Below are 15098 nucleotides of genomic sequence, written 5' to 3' on the forward strand. Positions count from 1 at the left end.
TTTTGAAGCCGCAAGCGCCGCACACAATGTCCAATCTTTATCAGACGTAAAGCATGGAAGGTTAAGTGCCTTCGTCGTAACTAGAGAGGCAAGTAATCCCTGTTGGCTCCTAAACAGTGGCCCGTAAAGGTGCTGTGAAAATGTTTCGTCTATGGCACAAGCAAAGTTCGACTGGACAACGCATTCTGGCATAAAAGTCACTCGATATTGTACTGCACTCGGGAAACCAGAGTGAGTGAGTAAGTAATAACTTTATTACTGAACAAGAACAAACCATTAGGGTTCTTTTTTTTTTTTTTTTTTTTTTTTGCAGCTTTGCGAAGCCGAACAGCGCGTTCCAACGGGCGCTTGGGATTCAGACCCTAGTCCTGACTGGGCCACGACTGTGCAGTCCCTACACTTTCTAGACACATTGCTCATTCCCGGATTTCGAGAGCTGCTCCGGATCACAGAACGCAATAGGTTGTAAAAGACCGTACTCGATGGAAACGACACAAGTCGTAGCACACTAGTGGCGAATACCAATTGGGGAACTGGAGCGTTCTCCGAATTCGGGAACGAGCAAGATATGCTTAGGGAATCCAGAAACTATACCGTCGAGGCCTAATCACAACTCAGTATGTGAAACCAGATCTTCCATTAGAACACATTTTCGGTTTCGTTTTAGATTTTCGTCTGATATGCAAGCGAAAACACGAGCAGTTTCTGCTGCCGAGGCAAAATAATCTGTTTGGAACAGTCGCGTCGAAATCAGCGGTCAGAACTGCATTGTTACAACGCTCTAAATGTTTTTTTTTTTCCCCATTTCACTTCCTCTTGTTGCAGAAATCGCACAATTGATCCAGCCTTCATGCTAACTATCAACGCCTTTCCTTAGGCGTGGCTGGACGTTTCCGACCGTTGTGCTTACATCCCTGCGTTACTGGCTTTCTGCATCTATGTTGAAATATGAATAACTCCATGAAATCATAGGAAATGCTGCTGCAGCATTTAAATTTATAGCAAGAAACGACCATATTTTATTGACGAAACTCAAAGGTATGCATCGTATTACTTTGGACGCTCGTGTAGAGCAAAGCTAAAGTAAGCTACCCTGCATTTTAAATTATATATATTTTTCATGCGGAGCGAGGCGTAAGTTTTATGTGACATGCGTTCTCGCTGTTCTTGCTCATTTCAGTGCTATGATTAAGACCTTCAATACTTACTACGTGCGCCCTTCATATCACGCCGTGTGCTACTTCAGTGGCTGCATAACATTCTTTATCATGGACGATTTCAGGCGTATTAAAATGTCAAAGGTAAGTTAGGTTGCACGATTATAGTGCCGTTTAAGCGGTGATACGGTGAACATGTGCCCTGAAAACTACATCTGTGATTGAAATTTGTTTAAAAGACACAAGGAGCATTCTCATGGCGGAACGTTTTTATAATACCAGTTGGGAAACTCTGCTTCGAAAGTGCCTCGGCATGCATTTTTCGGGTGCTTATAAAGTGTGGCGCCATTGAGAAGCTGCCAACAAAAGCTGTCTGCATTCGCCATCATTGTCTTCTGAAAACCTCTTGGTTTATTTTTTTTCTATTTTCACTCAATAATCTGTGCTACTTTTACGACAAAGGATTTTTACTAATGCAACTCTGCAGCTCATTTTATTAGTCAGGCGGCTGTGCATTTATCAACAATGTGAAAATTTACAACTTAGACTATAGGTATGCTTTGTGCACGGCGCCGCCACTATCCCTATACACCCAAAATTTGACCCATCAAAACCGCAACGTTTTTATACATGGGCCCTATGAGATGTTTCGCAACGAGTAATATTGGAGATCTCTGCTCTCATGGCAATGGTGCACCCAGCACGAAGCGTATAGTGCCACCACTGCTGTGGTATTCCACGTAATATTGAGTGCGACTGGACATCGCAACATCAGGTTCGGATAGCTGGGTATAACTTCGCAAAGGAATCCCACACGCAATAAGTTTACTTCACCCTGTGTATTCTGCTCTCAACGCAAGCAATTACAACATGCTTACTACCAGTAAACAAGGAGGATGATTCGGCGGGGGGGAGCGAAATGGCACTTAAAACACTTTTCCGAAGTCTTTGCGTTTCAGCTCTTTGAAGCGGCATTCAAGCGCGACGTTCTGGACGAGATAGTTGAAGCTGTGCGGCACCTTAACAGAGTTACATGCGTCACACTTAAGCGGCTTGGGCAGTTTTTTTTACAGGCCCACCCTCATCACGACTTACAAGCTGGGTAAGCCTGCGTCAAAGGCCCGCTTATATATGCCTTGCCTGCACCTGCACCCTGCTCGGCGTAGCAGAAGCGAGGGGTTGTAGCTTATAATATTATAAGCAGGTCTTCAAACGAATTACTGGCTACTGGAAATGCAATTTTAGAAAAGTTGCTACATTGGTCCAATCTTGACTCCTTACACGTGAACACGGAAAAATCCAAAGCATTAATTTTTCGTCCTGTAAACCGTATAACACCCACACCTCTGTCGCTAACCCTCGGAGTCAATAACATTGAAGTCGTCAAGGAGCATAAAATTCTAGAAGTAATTTTTGACGAGCATCTTAAGTGGTCTGACCATATTCAACACATCACTCGTAATTTATAAAAAACTGTAGGTGTGCTTTGTCGATGTCGTGATATGCTACCAATGGAAATGAAGAAAATGATATACCATGCATTATTTCACTCACAAATCAACTCTTGGCATTTCGTCTAGGGAACCTCTGGCCGTACACATATAAACCAACTTCTTCGTATGCAAACAAAAAGCGATTCGTATTATTTCATCTGCAGACTACCTATCACATACACCACCATTATTTGTTCTACATAATATTCCACCAGTGAACAAAATGCTACAATATAACGTTTTGCTTGAAATGAAATCTAAGTCTTCGCACCGGAGTAACTTCCTTCGGAAATTAGCATCCTTAAAAGAAACAGACCATCCACATCGAATGCAAATTAATGGTGGCATGAAATACCAGTCTCAAGAAGGACATATTGTTGAGGAACCTCCTGAAATATATCATGAATAATAATAGCTTTTTCTCTTGAGTATCTAATGTTTTGTTTTTCTAGTGTGCCTCCGTTTTCTATCTGTGTTCTCTCAGAAATAATATATGCTTACAAGTGTAGTTTGTTTTCGTTTTCATGAATTCCACGAGAGCTGAGTGGCAGTGTGTTCTGGATTTTGTATATTTGATATTTACTTGCCTGTATATGTTTTTCCTTTTTTATTACTTGTTCATTGTTCCCACGTTCAGTTTCTTTGCATTGGTGAAGATTGTTGCAGCCATTCGACTGCGAATGCGGCACCTCTGTCAGTGATCAGAATCTCCGATGCGCCATAACGCAGGACCGTGCAATGGATGAAAAACTTTGCAAGATCTAGGGCAGTACCGTTGAGTAGAGTGGAGGTTTCTGCATATCGTGTAAGGTAATGCGTCGCAATGATGACCCACCGGTTACCGGAGTCTGAAATGGGAAATGGTCCCAGCATGTCCATGTGTAACGTGGCGCTCAGTTCTCTTGCGTGTGTTTCCTTCATTACTTTGTTTTTGAGTGTTTTCATCACTTTGTACGTCGCGCAGTTGCCCCCTCTAGATGCATGTTTCTCATTCTGCATTACCACTTGTGTCGTGTTATTTTCTTCATTTTTATGTATTTCATTGCACCACTGGCGTTCCCAGCAAGATTATTTGTCATCTCCCCCCCCCCCCTGCAATAATGCCTTCGGGCGCTGCAGGAACCTGTAATAACTAACTAACTAACTAACTAACTAACTAACTAACTAACTAACTAACTAACTAACTAACTAACTAACTAACTAACTAACTAACTAACTAACTAACTAACTAACTAACTAACTAACTAACTAACTAACTAACTAACTAACTAACTAAATAAATAAATAAATAAATAAATAAATAAATAAATAATACCAATCTGCTGGAAGGGCCTTGATGGCGCATCTATTGGCTTCAAGAATCCAGTGGGTTTGGTCGGCGGCACCTTGCGACGCTGATAGCTGCGACACGTTTTGACATAGTGTGAAACGTCTGCGTTAAAACGAGGCCAGTGGTACTTTTCCTGGAGCCTTGCAAGTGTGTGGATGACTCCCAAATGCCCAGAAGTTGGTTCATCATGGCAAGCTTGGAAAATTTCATCACGCAGACACATATGACAACAATCAGATGCGGCGTTTGGCTGGCGGAAACGTTTTTCTTCCATCGCACACACATAACGATGATAGAACAAGCTTGAAAGCTGTCGGAGCAGCTGTACATGCACTGTTTAGATAATTCATGTTGTGACGAAGTTCGGGATCTGCAGATTGTCTTTCACCGAGGCACTCTCCGCTGATGGCATTTAACAGTATGATGTCATTAGGAATTTCATCGATTGAGGGGTCTACATGGGCACGTGAGTGGCAGTCGGCGTCCGAGTGCTGGTCACTTGAAGTGTACGTGGCAGTTATATCGAATTCCTGTAGTCGGAAACTCCATCTTACGAGACTGGCTGACGGGTCCTTGATGTTCGCGAGCCAACATAGGGCATAGTGGTCAGTAACTACTTAGAACGGTTTCCCATAAAGATATGGCCGGAAGTTTGACGTCACCCACACAATGGCTAGACATTCTTTCTCAGCGGCAGAATAGTTCGATGCCGCTTTAGATAGACAGCGACTGGCGTAAGCAATCACACGTTCTTGGCCGCTCTGGATTTGAACTGGAACGACGCCCAGGCCTACGTTGCTACTTGCATCGGTGTGAAGCGCCGTGTCGGCGTTTTCGTCGAAGTGAGCCGATATGGGAGGGGCTTGTGGGCGGCGTTGAAGCTCTTGGAATGCTTGTACCTGTTATATGTCCCAAGTTAAAGGCTTGTCTGTCTTCGTCAGACGTGTTAGGGGCTCGGTGAGTCGAGCGAAATATTTGACAAAGCGCCGGTAGTAAGCACATAAGCCAAGAAATCGTCGAACAACTTTCTGGTCTTGGGGTGGAGAGAAATTGACAATAGGTGTCGTTTTCTCGGGATCTGACAGGACACCAGCGTTGCTTACGACGTGCCCCAGGAACATGAGCTCGGTGTATATAAAATGACACTTCTGGTTCTTTGAAGTAGGGCCAGAGGATGTTATGGCTTGAAAAACTGTTTCAAGGCACCGAAGGTGTTCCTAAAGTGCTGGGGCGAAAACCACAACGTCTTCAAGGTAAACGAGACATGTTTTCCACTTGAAACCTACAAGTAATGTGTCCATAAGCCGTTGGAAAGAAGCCGGCACAGAGCAGAGACCAAAGGGCATCTTAAACTCTTAGAGCCCATCCAGAGTAATAAACGCTGTTTTCTCTCAGTCCCTCTCATCTACCTCTATTTGGTAGTATCGAGATTTCAGGTCCATTGAAGAGAAATATTTCGCGGTACTAAGACGATCTAGTGCATCGTCGATTCGTGGCAGGGGATAGACGTCTTTCTTCGTAACTTTGTCTAGCCGGCGCTCATCCACACAAAACCTCAGCGCGCCAGTCTTTTTCTTTACAAGAACGACAGGTGTAGCCTACGGACTCCGTGAGGGCCGGATGATATCGTCGCGAAGCATCTCTTTCACTTGGCGGATGATAAAGGCGCGTTTAGTCGGATATACTCGGTAAGGTGACTGAGAGGTGGCAGGGTGCCATCCGTAATAATGCGGTGCTTGGCGAGATCGGTTCTTCCAACACGTGAAGAACTGAATAAGGTCGCCCGATAGCGCTGGATGAGTTCCTTTACTTGGCGATGCTCCAGTTGAGAAAGTGCAGAGCTAATATCGAAGTCTAAATCAGTGGTAGGCCTCTTCAGCTCGGTCGATGGCAGCGTCGAAAGTCCAGAGGCGCTTCGAACGAACGTGATACCGCAAATGTGAGCCACTACAGTTCCAATACTGAAATGCTGCTGCTCACCACCAAACTTCGTGAGTAGGACATCTGCTTTGCCATCTTCGAAGCGAACGACTCCTCTGGCTACAGCAAGACTGCGTTCGAAAAGCAAGATCTGTTTACTCTCCACGACACCTTCAAAGTTTCGCAGTGTCTTCGCAGCGACAGACGTCATCACACTAGAATGGGGCGGAATAGTGACGTTATTATCAAGAATGCACAGTATTGTCGGTCGAGCTGAAGCACTGCGTATTGCATTCTCAGTCGATAAGGTCACTGACTTAGTCTGCAGGTCGATAACTGCTCCATTTTCTGAGAAATTCATGCCAAGGATGACGTCGCGGGAACACTGAGCAAGTACGACGAAGGTTGCTAAGTGCGTTTGTTCTTACACTGTTACCTTATAAGTGCAGGTACCGGTCGGCGTGATCAAGTGGCCTCCGGCAGTAGGAATTTGCGGGCCTGTCCAGGGTGTAGTCACCTTTTTCAGAGCGGCGGCGAATGTCCCAATCATTACAGAATAATTGGCGCCGGTATCCACGAGCGCTGCCACGTCGATTCCGTCGAATGAAATGTTCAGGTCGGCGGTTACAGCTGTGGTGTGGCCGGAACATCGCGGGGTCCGGTCACGGCTGCGGTGTGGCACTAGCTGATTTCGTGTCGTCGGAGAACTGGAGTGCCGAGGCAGCGGATCAGGGTGGGGCGCGTCGTGTCGTCGTGAAACGGTGTGACCATCCGGTTGCAGTGACGGAGGAGCTTGACAATTTCGTCGATGAGCAACCTTTCCCCCAAAGGTTGCCGCTTCTAGTTTTCCCAACGGGGGCTTGGAGAGCGGACCCGCGTCAGGCCGGCATTTGGACGTGTCTGCGAGGAGCAATGGCGCGGTGAGGGCGACCGGGAATAGTCATAGGGCATTCTGGATGTTTCAGCCAAGTACGCGCAATGGCAGGGGGCCATTCACCACGCTACGGCTTTCGCGCGTCGACACTAAATCTCGACAGACCCATTCGTCGGTAACAGCAATTGCAGTACAAGTGACCAGCCTCGCCGCAGTGGTAGCACAGCGCGTGAGGATTGCGAGTGCGCCAGACGTCGATTTTGCATGGACGAACCTGAGGTGGTTGAGCGGGAGGTGCTGGACGAATGTGTGGGGGAGTTCTTGGTGCTGACTGGGAGGTGGACAGGCACGACGAGCGACTGCGGCGTAGATCATGACCTAGGGTGGTATTGTCGGGAGTGGCTCGGGTGAAGTGGGTGCCTGGTTGACCTCTTCTCGAACCATCTGCGAAAGACAGGATACTTGTGGCGGTGCTGCCGTCAGAAATAGTTTTTGTAACTCTTCGCGTACGACGGCCCGTATGGTCTCGCGGAGCACGTCAGTGAAGTGTCGATGATGGCCGCTGCTCGTAGTGCTTGGATCGCACCTCTAGCGCCTTCTCAATAGTAGTGGCCTCGGGCACAAATTCCCCGATGGCCTTGAGGGGACATCGCGCTAAGCCAATGAAGATCGGATCCCTAATTTCCCTCACGAGATAGCAAACGTTTTCTCTTCGGACATGTTTTGATCGGCCCGACGGAATAACCTCATCATGTCCTCGAAGTAAACGAGGACGTTCTCGTTAGGGAGCTGAACTCTCGCCTGTAGGAGGATCTCGGTGCGTTCTTTGTGGAAAACGGTGGTGAAAGCTCACAGGAACTGGCCCTTGAAGGAACTCTATGTTGCGATAGCAGTTTCATTATTTTCAAACCATGTACGAGCTGCACCGTCCAGCGAAAAAAAAATACATGCTGCAGTTTCTGGTCGTCACCCCAGCAATTGTACTGGGCTACCCGCTCAAATTTATTTAGCCAGTCTTCTGGGTCGCCGCCTGGAAAGGCTTGGAAGGTGGGCATCTCCCGCGGCTGCTGCAACACGAAAGAGGGCGCAGTGGTATCGACCTGCATCGTTATGGGTGGTTGTGTTGTCGCCGAAGGTGGTGCTGGAGAAGATGGCGTCCTCACAGTACGGGGAAATCGCATAGGCACAAATTCCGGCTCGAGAACTTGAAGCCGTCGGCTGCACTGATAGGTTGCGCAATCTCGATGGTAGGAGATCCCTGAGGGCTGGAGTTTCGGCTAGTTGGAGGTGTTCGGAGCATGGGTTGCGTTACGCAGCACCTCCACCAGATTTCACGATGTGAAGTATGGTCAGAAGTCACCGCGGGACACAGACGTCACTCAAGTCATAGTGCACAGAGCCGCAGCAAACTGGGCAGGGCCGCCTCAACGGGAGAACTTCGGTTTCTTCGCCTTGAGGAGGCGCACGTTCGCGATGAGCGCAGAGCGAAAACAGAGAATACACCGTGTCAATATGTCACTCATAATGGCGGATAGACAAGCGTGCTTGGTGATCTCTCACAATGCCGGTGCATCCGCATGTTCATTTGGAAAGGAAGCATTTTCTGACAACATTGGCCCCGGCGAAGCGATGCGCTTGTAGGCTTTGGCTTCAATATTAGCTTTAACGCGAGCAGCATGACTTGAAAGTTTCGAAAAATAACGATGGGCATTGCGTGAACTACGTGTGCGGTAATCACCATCATTCCTTTTAGTCCAGCTCAACCTTAAAAGTGACATTTTTCCTTTCACAGACAGCGTTCCCGGCTCAGCCAAGTATTAAGATGTGCTTACTTAGCGGCTGAAAGCCGCTAAATAATGTGATGATAGCTCGCTGTAGGTTTGCGAAGCCTTGCCTGAATTGCGGGGCTCTTTAAAATCACAACTCCTGGGCCTTTGAATGATTGCTTGTTTTGTGGCTGCTGATGCACGCTAAAGGGAAGACAATGACAATAAGTTTTTGGCACTGTACCTTCTGTTTTCATATTTTCCGACTGAGGAAAATTTAATTTCTATGAACTAAACCCTTGAATCTAACCAGTAACATAGGGTTCATGGCGTTCAAGGAAATCAGCCACACGTCAAGAGAGTTTGCACCGTGCAGCCTGAGCGATATTTCTTGTCACTATTCACGAGGAATGCGCTTCCGTTATTTCGCTAAAGTGCGAGGCACCCACCAAGATGATCTGTGCTGAATCGAAGATGTTCAAGCGGAATTCGCTTCATTTTGAAGGTCTAATCTGCAGTGACATTTCAATGTACAGATAATCACTGAGTTACATTGGCGTAGACTTTTGTCGATAGGAGTAACGTTCTCTTGAAGGAGTGGTGTCATCCGTCCACTCCATATTCTCGTCTTTCAGTAAATTTGCTCTTCGTCCGGAATTGTCGGGCTACTATGCACGGTAAGGATGTAGTGAAGTCTGCAACAGAGGGCTGCATCCATTTGTAGCCTGAAACCTTTTTAGTGCTCGTCTAGCAATGTCATAAATTGTCGCGGAAACGTGCTTGTGTTCGAGTTCCCTTCCAGGCGGGGATTGTGAGCAAAGAAAGCAAGAGCTAAATATATATATATATATATATATATATATATATATATATATATATATATATATATATAGAGAGAGAGAGAGAGAGAGAGAGAGAGAGAGGGAGAAAGAGAGGGAGAGTCAGCACATGTGGTCTTCCCAGAGAAATCATAAAAAGGGAACTTGTACCGACTTTTGCAAGCAAACAAATCACTCGTAATATTGTCTATGAAACACTTTCATATTGACCCTCGCACTATAAAAAATCGCGCCATATTAACGGCTGGCTGCATGCCTCGAAATTAAGGCGCCTGGCTTTCCAATGTAACGTGCTGCATGATAGTAGAGCGTAGAGGAGTGGGAAACGCCTGAGGTAGGAACGAAAGGCATTATGATCCATACAAGCTGCTTTCTTTTTACCTATTCCAGAGCACAAATCTGGCGGGCTGGTGCGTGGCAATCAGCTGTTATCTCTGTGTCGTCTTTATGAAGACCCCCTGGTATACCAGCCCTGATCCCACGTCAGAATTCGTGAAAATTCTGGCAGCCGTCTCTGACCGTGTTCTGTAGTCCCTTTCTCTTTCCTGGGTCACGCTTGCTTGTTTCAAGGACAGAGTTGGTAAGGGTGTTACACTGCACAGTCGTTACACCATTTTGGCCCCGCAAAATCCGAGGAAAGTAAAATAAACTTTGTGATACCAAAAAAGAAAACTAGAACTTATTTGAATAAACACAGAAAACGAATGGCGGCTTGACAACATTTCACGCCTATCTTAGGCCTCAAGTTTCTTACTAACAAAATGCGTAATTTCAGAATGTGAACTATGAAAAACCCTCCTCAGGTCATGACTCCTTCTTTCAGAGCGAAGAAAAAAAAAAAAAAAACGTTGTGCTGCATGTGTTTAACATTCGATGGCGCATTTAGTTTCACATTCCTGAGTCTGGAAAAGAGGGCAGGATTAAGAATACACATCACAGGAGAGCTCGCGTCCGGTGCTGTAGGTTTTTTTCTTTTTTCGTTGCCTTGTTCTCTCGCTCTGGGTTAATCCGTTAATACCAGTTAACGGACTACCCAGGCAAATCTCCTGATGAAACAAACTAGATTACTGTACAAAAGTACAAAGGCATACAGGCGTTTGTTAGCGTCTTGTTGGCCCGTACTAGGGCCGGCAAGAAGGAGCAACAAACGCCAAAATGCGAAGTTGCGGGAATAGTGAACGCAATTATCGCTTCCCTGCATTTATCACAACGACGTACGCGCCTCTCAAGTTGTAGTACAATTTAAGCCTTCACTTGGGCCCAGTAGAAAACAGGTGCAATTTACGGACGTTCTGGTCGAAGGTCACAGCACTGTCAGGCCACAGTTCTCACATCCGTCGCTTTATTCGGTGGGCTCCTCAGGGATAACGCATTTGCACGGGCCATGTTTCAACGATTTATTTTGCATAGTCGTTTTCGCTCGACGTTATATTTCGGTTCTCGCAGGTATTTTCGGCCGGTTCCTGTCGTGGAATGCGTTCGTGCCGCTGAGCAAGCTTTCATTCGGCGTCTGCCTCATCCACTACCCTCTACTCATGCTTATGCTGCACGCGTCGAGGGAACGTCTACACATTTCACATTTCACTCAGGTGACCACCCTTATGTTTGCTTTTGGAACGCAATAATAAGGAAAAAAGCAACATTGCTTTTAGACGGCAGCTGCTACGGCAAGCTTCAGGGCGCACTTATTTCGGCGGTCAAAAAGACCACCCTTACGCGCAAAGAGACGCCAGGCATTTCACCTATAACTGCCAGCAATTAAAAAAAAGAAATTGTTCTTTTAAAGTTATAAGAACGCTCTTTTGCATAGTATTGTGAGAGGTGGAGCGACGTGTGACTTATCAAGGAACATTAGTGATAACGTACAATTATCTTTCGAACCTATCAAAATTTCCTCTCATTTGTCAAGGGCACACAGCAAACCGTAAGTGCCGACCATATGATTTTTTATTTCCTAAAATGGCATTCCTCTTCGCGCTGTGTCGCAAGTAATTCGTTGTCAGAGGAACCATTACAACGCCTATGAGCTCATGGATAAAAGAGAGTTTCAGACAGGTATATAGGCTTCAGTGTGACGTCCGCCCATAGGAGCGGCTGGCGCTTACTCCGGCCGCTATGTTTCGCTTCGCACACGAGGGGCACACGAATTGGTTGCGAGGTACCAATTAGGCGAATGAGAATCTTCAGAAAATTGAAACTGATGTGGATATTACTTACGGTGACGTACAAACCTCACATTAAGTGAGAAGCCTGACTGTAATGGCGAAAACGCAAACTAACATTAGTTTACGAGCCTGACAGTATGCTATTCGAAGAATGTACTCTGCTTATTCTAAAAGCCTTTTTTGAAAAATGGCTAACAGTCATGGGCGCGAACATAAGCATGTATATAAATCCCATGCGCAGAAGAACGCGTGAAGAGTTAATTATTAAGCCCCTGCAGCTGAATAACAAGATCCATAAAGTTCTCTTCAGGCCAAGCCCGACCGCCACCCTAAATGCATTTTGAGATGCCATCCTTTTCTACAGCTAATATTTGTATTATCCGAGTATCCCTTCTTCGTACAGAAGCATAATAAAGACGATGTGCAAAGCAGACATCACAGAAGGAAGAAAGACTAAACATGCGGCATTCTGTGATGTCTGTTTTGCGTGTCATCGCTTTCTTTCTTTTTTTTTTTTTTTTTTTTGAAACGATCCACCGTCTAGCCCTCAGGGTGTATTAATAAACAAGAATCCTCTATCTTTCGATGCTGTCAAGGCTGTAATATTTACATCTTGTTAACCCCGTGGTAGGATTCGAAGTATTACTGACGTAGCGCCCTGCAGAAATACAAGCTCAAGTGTGGTGATGGAAAAAATTTTCTCACTAGTCACTCGCACGTGGCGTAAATGATGCAACTCAGTTTGTATGCTTTGTTCACAACGAAGTCAGTGTTATTACTCGAACAGCTAGTGAGAAAACCAACTCAAGGCACGAATTTTCATTTTTAATTTAGCAGCGCATTGCTAAGCATGCATCCAGTGCGCGCGTAGCGCATGAGCTAAAATAAGACCACTGTATTCTACAGGTACAGCATATGTTAGACGAGTGCACTAGGAGTAGCATGAGGCAGAAGCATGGGGGAACCGTCACGGGGAGTTGGTCAAATATTTAGGGGAATTCCCCCAAGGTGGAGTAGATTTTTGATTTATAGATCAATTCGCTCTCGCCCTACCATCTTATCTGCCGATCGTCTGATTAGCGCAGTTGGTAGAGCTACTACCCGGCAAGGCGATGGTCCCGAGTTGGATCCCCGGACCAGGACGAATTTTTCTTTAACTGCGAAGCTTCTGAGAAAACTGTATAGCTTTCCTTTGTAGCCGTATGACTTCGTTTGGGCGGATGTGAATGAGTAATTACTCCTTTATTACGCGGGGAGCTATTGGGTGATGTTAGTCTACTCATGCGGCATTGGAATATTTGTTTTTCCAGAGAAAAGGGGAGGCTGAATTAATGAGCCGGTGAGGTGGACTACGAGGGCGCAATATCACCTGGTACACAGGCATTCGACTGGGCAGTTACATTGCTTGAAAATCCTATAGAAAATGTATTTTTTTCCTGCTGCATTAGGCCTCGTATATTAACTTACAAGTATTGTCTTTTGTCTTCCAAAATACGAATAGCCTAATAACCCTGTAAGCAGTGTTTTTTACATAGCTTGAAACAATGCTTAAAAAAAAAAAAAAAAAAGCGACGAACCGCAGCTCAGTGAATCCAGCGACATATTGTTTGTCGTCACGTCAAGCTATTTTTGTATTTTGCTTAACTAGTAAGTAAACAAGAAATTATGTATAATTTTTTTTTATTATTCAGTTTACGCTCAAGTGCGTTCCAATAACTTGTAGAAGTTGCTTGAAAACAACAAATCCAATTTTTTAACGCGATGGCGTTAGCCCCGTTCACCGAAAATCAGGCTTCGGCAGCTGGCGTCGACTTTGTGGGCTAAAAATCACGAGCATTGCGCCGGCAGGCTTTAGCTGGCAGCTGACGGGGCCGCGCACCGACTGGACGTAGTATTGCATGCGTGGCGTTGCGTGTGGCAAGAGTTGCCAACTCGGGCCTCTCCCTTCACATGGGATGGTGATATCAGAATCGGCCTGCCAGGACCCTTGCATTCACGTTGCCCCTAAGTCACGCAGACATGTACTATACGTTCATTCAACCTAGTTAAAGCGGGGCCTTGTATGTGGGGTGGTAGCCTACGCTATCTCCGCATTCTTAAAGGCAGAGCTTCAGTGTCGCCCACAAATGTTTCCTGCAACATACCTCAAGCTCGCTCCTTTCAACCGGGATTTAAAAAACAAAAAAAAAAGCGCAAAGTATGAAAAATACCACGTGACTACGCCGTTGAGTTGCACCACCCTGAACCACTTTTTGCACGAATGAAACGTACGCGCTAACCTTGTTCAAGTGAGCGGCCAGCACTCAATTCGAGCGGGCTACACACCAACACAAGAAAAAACAAAAGGGAGACTACACTGAGCTATAGGGCTTGAATTATTTTCTTTTGTTTTCCATTCCTTGATGTAATATCTCAATAAGAGCAACGTCTGAAGATTCTGAACTGGCGATCGATGGCCTGCCCATGACAAATCGCAAATCACACACGCGTGCTGTCCTTGTTCCGTCAGAATGTGCACACGGATTTCCAACACTATGCAGTTAGCTTCGTTGGTTGTCTGCTTCGAGACACGGCATTAAAACGCATTTGGCAACCGTACAATACGGCAGCGGAACAGCGCAATCGCTCCTTTCTTTTCTTACATTTCGGAGGATTTTTTAATGCTTAGAAGAAAAGGAACGCGTAGAAAATACTTTAGCGGAGAAAATCGTGTCTGTTGTCAACCTCCTTTATAACTCAACGGAGCGCAATTGTTCGAGAAGATAACATATTTTGTATAAATAACCTTAACGAAGTAACTAATAAAGGAAAATTTAAAAAAAAAAAAACCCTTACAAACGCCACGTGGTGACAAATAGCATTTAATGGGTTCGAAACAGCTGCGGTACGTCGCTTTTTTAAAACATTTGGCTCAGGTTGCATGGAACACCCGGCCTATCTGACTGCATTCACTGCCCGCGAATCAAGACCCAATTTTCCGCCAGACTTTGGCCTGGCGGCTCTGCTGCGCACTGGTTTTTTTTAAATGACATTTCTTAGTTTCGCGAGCAGACAAGCGGAAGTTTTCGGAATGATTCTACAGATTATCAATAGCCACCCTGTATTGCTGAGGAGGATAAAAGCTCCTTTTACATCTTACTGCAGGCCAATCTGTATTTCGGCGTGCTGACTTGGAGCTACTTGCTTGCATACCTGGCGTTACTGGTGTGCGAGGCACCGACAGCCGCCCTAGACAAGCTGGTTTTTCGAATCTTTACCGCAAGAGGAAAAACAGCTCAGTGGAAGCGAGAGCATCCGGCGGGCACCGGCGGGGACTGCACGAAGTTCGATACCACTCATGTTCATTCCCAGTAGGCAATGCTGTGAATACTTGCCTGAGAGCCGGTTTTCCTACCACGAGAATTGCATAAATATGCTTCCTACTCGCAGTACTTAATGTGTGACCACTGGCAATCTATAGCTCGGGTAGAAATAAATAACAGTTTTTCTTTCAACCCAAATGCTCCCCTATATGCAAGGCCCTTATGAACACACGTCTATATTATAGACCCTTT

At 45.8% G+C, this 15098-nt stretch overlaps 1 pseudogene; it reads left to right on the top strand.

Moving 5' to 3' along the window:
- The window catches only part of LOC146201628 (uncharacterized), a 48312-nt pseudogene extending 33414 nt beyond the window's left edge, over window positions 1-14898 (top strand).
- The last annotated feature ends 200 nt before the right edge of the window (window positions 14899-15098 follow it).

The sequence above is a fragment of the Amblyomma maculatum genome, chromosome 1 (assembly GCF_055883805.1).
Source record: "Amblyomma maculatum isolate TAMU_Amacu chromosome 1, ASM5588380v1, whole genome shotgun sequence".
NCBI lineage: Eukaryota > Metazoa > Arthropoda > Arachnida > Ixodida > Ixodidae > Amblyomma > Amblyomma maculatum.